Here is a 6,000-nt window from a genome sequence, read left to right as displayed (position 1 = left end):
CTAATCAGTGGTTGCCTGGGGTGGGGTGGGGGTGCTAGAAGAAGGGATTATAAAGGGTTCACTCTCTTAGTGTAGTGATGATTTTGTGGATGTATACATATATCAAAGTTTATCAAATTGTACGTTTTAAATATGTGCAGTTTTTATATCAATTATATCTCAATAACATTTTTTAAATGAAAAAAACATCATGTGGATACCTCTGAAATTATGCTTGCTTAATAATTACAAGAATGCTTTCAGATCACCGGTATCTATATATCCATCAATATCGATTCGGCCAAGCCCTGTGCTAGGTTCTAGGTGAGCAAAACAGAGTCCCTAACTTCACTGGCTCTTAGTCTACTGGGAAAGAGGGATAATTGTATATATAAAATCATAATGATAACATGTAACACTTACTGAATCCTATGGGCTAGGCATTTGTAACAATGTATCTTCTATGCATAACTCACATTTTACTGATGCAGGAAGTGTGGTGCCAAAGGGTAAGTTCCTTGCCCAGGATCAGGCAGCACATGGCAGAGTAGAGATCCAAACCCTAGCAGGGTGGCTGCAGACGTCATGTTCCTACCCACCTCACTGCTCCTCCTTCATAATGACAAACTGAGAAGTGCGGTGAAGCGACATTGCACACTGCTCCAGCGATGTGCCCCAGGAGGGCTCCACCTCAGTTGTGGCGGGGAGAGTACGGAAGGGTGCCCGGGGAAGCCTTGCTTGAGTTGAGATTAGGTAAGAGAGGGTAAATGCCTTTCAGGCAATGGGTGTGTGGGACTTGTGTCTTTGACCAAACAGCCTTTCTAGTCATTCTCTCCCTTTCTCTCCCTGTGTCTCTTTCATTGTCTCTCTCTAGAATGAATGGAGATGGGGTCCCGTGCATGCATTTTACTCCTGACAGCCACAGACAACAGACCTGAGCCTCTGGAGCCTGGAGAAAAACATGTCTCCTTTTCTGGTGGAGTCCCTGAAGGTTCAATGAGAGTGCCTGGAGGGCTGTCCACATAGGCTAGCTACTTCATTTTACTTTGAAACAGCAAGGGCTTTCATACTTTTTAAGATACTTTTATTAAGCCTTCTGAGGGAGTCCTGCAGCTACTGAATGCTTTCCCAAAATTCATTTCTTTCTTTGCAGACGCTCCGTAAATGATTATGATATTGTAATGCTGTCACTCAGAGTACCGCCTGAACTTGTGCGTGTTCACATTGAGAGGGGAGATAAACTCAGATTTGCAGTTGCCAAAGGCCAAAGCTGCTTCTCCCCAGCTCACCAAATTGCTAACCTAAACACATTATAGAATTAAAATTTCGACTCATTGGCAATTAGCAAAGGTCATAAGGACTGTAGGGTGCTGTTGTAAAGCTCGTGTAACCCTCTGATATTATAATTGTTTTAAAGGAAAAGCTGGATTAGAGATGAGGCATGCCAATGTGAAGGACGTTCAGTGCAGCCCAGGGGCCCCACTAATCTTTAAGTCCCTGAAAAGTATATTGTTAATAGTACATGACAGATAAATTATATCGCGTACCTCAAGAAATGCCTAGAGGGAAATCAAAAAAATGCCGTTAGCAGACAGACCTTTTATGATTTTCCCAGGATACTGCTATGTTTCCAGAAACTCAGCTCACAGCCTCCCTGAATCACATACGTCACATTACCAGAAATAGTTGCTGACAAATACTTCATTTAAATGCTATTGAGATAAAAGCAGGAAGGCTGTGAATAGTTAAAGGCAGAAAAGTAACATATGTGTCCATTGGTACACTGTCCCAAATGGGTAGTACCTTATCATTTTTTTCATTCCTCATTGTTCTGTCAGGGGATTGGAAGACATATGTCACTTTTCTACCTTAACAGGGCATTTTCTAGTTTGTTTGGATTTATGTCCCAAGCTTAATGAGATTTAAATGGAATTTTTGTATGTGAATAATATGAAGCATTAATGCAAAAAACTTTCATTGGCTATGCTGCTGGCATGATTTGCATAAGGGTTTTTAAATATGAAAGAAGAACATTGAAGTCCTTATAAATCACAGGGCATGAGCTATACTGGAGCAATAGAGGGAGGAGATCAGATTATCTAAGTAACTATAGTTTCTGAAAAAAGGTTACATCTTCAGATTTATGAATGTTGCCTCTGTAGGAGAATAGTGAAGGCGCATTGGCCTAGATGTGAGACAAGGCTTGATAGGGCCTCAGCACTCCCGATGGGCCTTGTAGGGCTTTGTCCACATCCAGACTGCCTCATACACTTTGACCAGATAATCCTGGACTCCTGTGTCGCACTGTGCTATGTAGACAAGGTTCTTAAGGGAGAGCACCCGAGGAAGAAACAGAGTGTGGGTATATTAGTCAGGGTTCTCTAGATGGGCAGAACTAATTAGATATCTATATCTGTATATCTGTATATCTACATAGATATCTATATATCTGTATATCTATATAGATATATGTATATCTATAGATATATCTATATAGACATATGTATATCTATAGATCTATCTATCTATCTATATCTATGTATCTATCTATGTATCTATCTATCTATCTATCTAAACACGAGTTTATTAAGGAGTATTAAACTCCCTTACGTTGATCTGGGATCCCAGATAATAAGATCCCACAATAGGTCATCTACAAGCTGAGGAGAAAGGAAGCCTGTCCGAGTCCCAAAGCTGAAGAACTTGAAGTCTGATGTTTGAGGGCAGGAAGCATCCAGCATGGGAGAAAGATGTAGGCTGGGAGGCTAGGCCAGTCTAGCCTTTTCACATTTTTCTGCCTACTTTATATTCTGGCTGTGCTGGCAGCTGATTAGATGGTGCCCACCCAAACTAAGGGTGGGTCTGCCTTTCCCAGCCCACTGATTTAAATGTTAATCTCCTTTGGCAACACCCTCGCAGACACATCCAAAATCAATACTTTGCATCCTTCAATCTGATCAAGTTGACACTCAGTATTAACCATCACAGGGGGCCGCTAACTTGGCTGTATGAGAGATGTGGCTCTCTCTATCTTTTCAAATAATTCAACTTGTCCAATTCTGAGATCTCTTATACCTAGAGTAGCGTGGAAAACATGCCACCCTCCCTTGCTAGCCTCAGGACATTCTAAGGTCCGCTACCACTTTTTTGCACCACCTTGGGGCTCAGAGGATCTCTATGAGGTCCCTTACTTGCTTTGAGTCACCTCGCAGTTGTCCCTACTCTGGTATTTTATTTCTCCTGAGTTCTCAGGAATAAAAGGAGGAACTTTGATCTTTGGCTTTGAAAATCAACATTTACCTTTGTGGTCATCCTCCTTCTATGCTGTGCTACCCCTTCCCAAAAGCAGTAAGCAGGGCATTCCCCAGATGACCTGATGGGAGTGAAAGGAGGAAAGGGATAGGAATATCCTGGCACAGGGAGAAGACAGCCTCAGAAAATCTTTGAATGAAGCCCTGCGCAGGCTTCAGTCTGCTGCTTCAGTTTAATCAAGTCAATGCAAGTCAGGGTCCAGAATGGCATGGGGCAGCTTGCTGGAAATGTGTGCCCTCCCAGAGCTCTTACAGAAATGAGATTGTGATTTTAATCTTGATTGTCCACAGAATCTCTGATATGCAGCAGTATGAAGTCATTGTCTCCCTGGGAAGACAGCGAGAGAGTTAAAAGGAAGGAGCGCATCAGTCATTCTTACAGGATGCCATGAAAGTATCCCTATAGGGCTGTGCTGGGCTGGACCTCACTTTGCAGGGTTTAGGGAGACATGGGGTAGTGCTACCTCCAAGGTGCTATTAGCTGAGACTAGAGCCTGTGTCACAGGGTATTAGAGGGAGATGAATCTGAATCGGAGTTCATAACAGAGTTGTGCTAAGACCAAAGGAAAATCAGTTATCCTGAGACTGTCCCTATTTAAAATTTTGATATTTTGTCCATCATAGATTTTTTTTTTTTTTAACATAAATTTTGATTTTGGGTACCCTTGTAAATTTGACACCATAGGTGAAGCCCTTACTCACTCCACCCTAGTCCCAGCCCTGGATCTAATCTAGCTCCTTACATCTTTAGATGAGGAAATTAAGGCATGGAGAGCACAAAAGGGTTTGCCCGGCATGACATAGGTAATTAATGAGAACATGAATTCAAGTTTATTTTCAGCCTTTCTTTCCCGCTTCCTACGTCATCATACTGCTCCTTCACTTGCTAGTTTTTTTTTAAAAAGAAGATGGAAGGAAAAATTTCCAGAAGTCTGGAGAAAGTTTCCTTCTCATCAAGGTTAAGGCCTATAGCGAGGGGTGAGGTGGGAGCAAGGTGAGGTGACAGATGTGCACGGGAGGGAAGAGCCCAGGAGCTTGAAGCGAGTTGCACGGCACGGGTCCCAGTAGAGCCTGCTTTCTCTATAGCTACAGGTTATCTCTTCTAAGGTAGGTCAAGTAGAGTCTTTAAATGGCTGCTTCTTCAGACTTATAGCTATTTTAATTTAACTCCAAGTGCTCAGAGGAATGCTTTTATTTAACTTCAATAGAGTATAGCTTTATTAAAGTCAAATAAGAAATAGGAAAAAAAATGAACCCACAGAAAATATGCCAATGGAAATTCTTATTTGAGAAATGTCCAGATATTATATGTCTTATATTTTAATTTATTTCTTGAGCATTGAATGAAATTTTAGGCCCACCTGAGAAGCAAAATAAGATTAGTCTGCTGAACAATAGGTAACCAGGTTTAAAAAAAAAAAAAAAAAGACAGCAAAATTTGCAGAGATAAAAGTTTAATTATGTCCTAGTTGCTTGCTGAGATCTGGAAATCAATGTAGTTATTTCAATATAATTCTTGGTGGGCTATCAAATGACATGAGGGATCTTTGTACCCCTTCTCTTAAAATATAGCCACCATAAAATAATTAACAATAATGGAGTTGACATTAGATTAATGTAGCTAACCTCAGGTTGGTAGTGGAATTGCTTTTTGAATGAAAGAGAAAAAAAAAATTAAGAGCAGACCTCTGTGTGAGTGAAATCGCAAGGAACGTGCCTGGAACTCAGAAGATATTTTATCCTTTGTCTCAATGTGAAATAAAATTCTAAAATCTGCTTAAGACTTTCTTTTAGAAAAAATTTATGGAAAATATCTTAAGTGAAAACACATGGGTGGTAGAAATTGATCACTTTAGTATATTTTAGATTGCAACTAAAATATTTAATATACCATGTTGCAAAAACCGATCAGCACAATTTTCTCTTTTTAATGGGGCTGTGGGGATGGTGGTGTCATGGGATTTTTGAGATAGATTTGAATTTTTTGGGGCCACTTAGCAGCTGTGTGACTGAGCCTTAGAGTTTTCATGTGCATAATTGTGAACACAGTAACACAAATTTGTCAATCTTACAATGTTTTTGTATAAACTCCCCAGTTCTCTTTGTCTCTCAATCTACATATGTTAATTTTTGTTATTTGTTAAATATTTATTAAATAATAATATTTTGGTAGATTTTTAGAAGTTAAAAAAACCTGCTGAGCTACTCTTTAATGGATCCAAATATTCTGCTGAATATCATGTACCTGGGTTCATGAGACTAAGAAAGATCATTTTATTTAAAAAAATAATAATAAAGAGAAAAAAGTCTTTGGAAACTTGTTTTTTTAAGTTTTATTTATTTTATTTATTTTTTATAGAGATGTGGGTCTCACTTTGTTGCTCAAACTGGTCCTGGCTTCAGGTGATCCTTTTGCCTTGGCCTCCCCAAATGCTGAGATCACAGGCATGAGCCATCATGCCCAGCCCTTTCAAAATTTTCTGCCTACGCTTGGTATAGCTCATTGTAGGGGTTAGACTCAATCAGTGAGCATTCTGCCTGTGAGCTGGGTCTCAGTATTGAATTTTCTTATTTAAGTCCCATGCAGATACCAAGTATCTCCACTGATATTATCCTGTTATTGACCTGCAATTTAATACCTTGTTTCCTGAACGTTATGAAATCAGATTCTATTGTAACCATTATGGAGCCAGTTGCTTTAGCTTCAATA

At 39.9% G+C, this 6,000-nt stretch overlaps 1 long non-coding RNA gene across 1 annotated transcript in view; it reads left to right on the top strand.

Moving 5' to 3' along the window:
• Positions 1 to 619: 619 nt before the first annotated feature.
• The window catches only part of LOC106998073 (uncharacterized), a 123,827-nt gene continuing 118,446 nt past the window's right edge, over positions 620 to 6,000 (top strand). Inside the window, exon 1 of the long non-coding RNA XR_013417007.1 lies at positions 620 to 732. This is a non-coding gene — a long non-coding RNA (uncharacterized LOC106998073). The remainder of the gene's footprint in view (positions 733 to 6,000) is intronic.

Source organism: Macaca mulatta, chromosome 4 (assembly GCF_049350105.2).
Source record: "Macaca mulatta isolate MMU2019108-1 chromosome 4, T2T-MMU8v2.0, whole genome shotgun sequence".
Taxonomy (NCBI): Eukaryota; Metazoa; Chordata; class Mammalia; order Primates; family Cercopithecidae; genus Macaca; species Macaca mulatta.
Note: the sequence above shows the minus strand (reverse complement) of the source record. Positions and strands in the feature narration are given on the sequence as shown.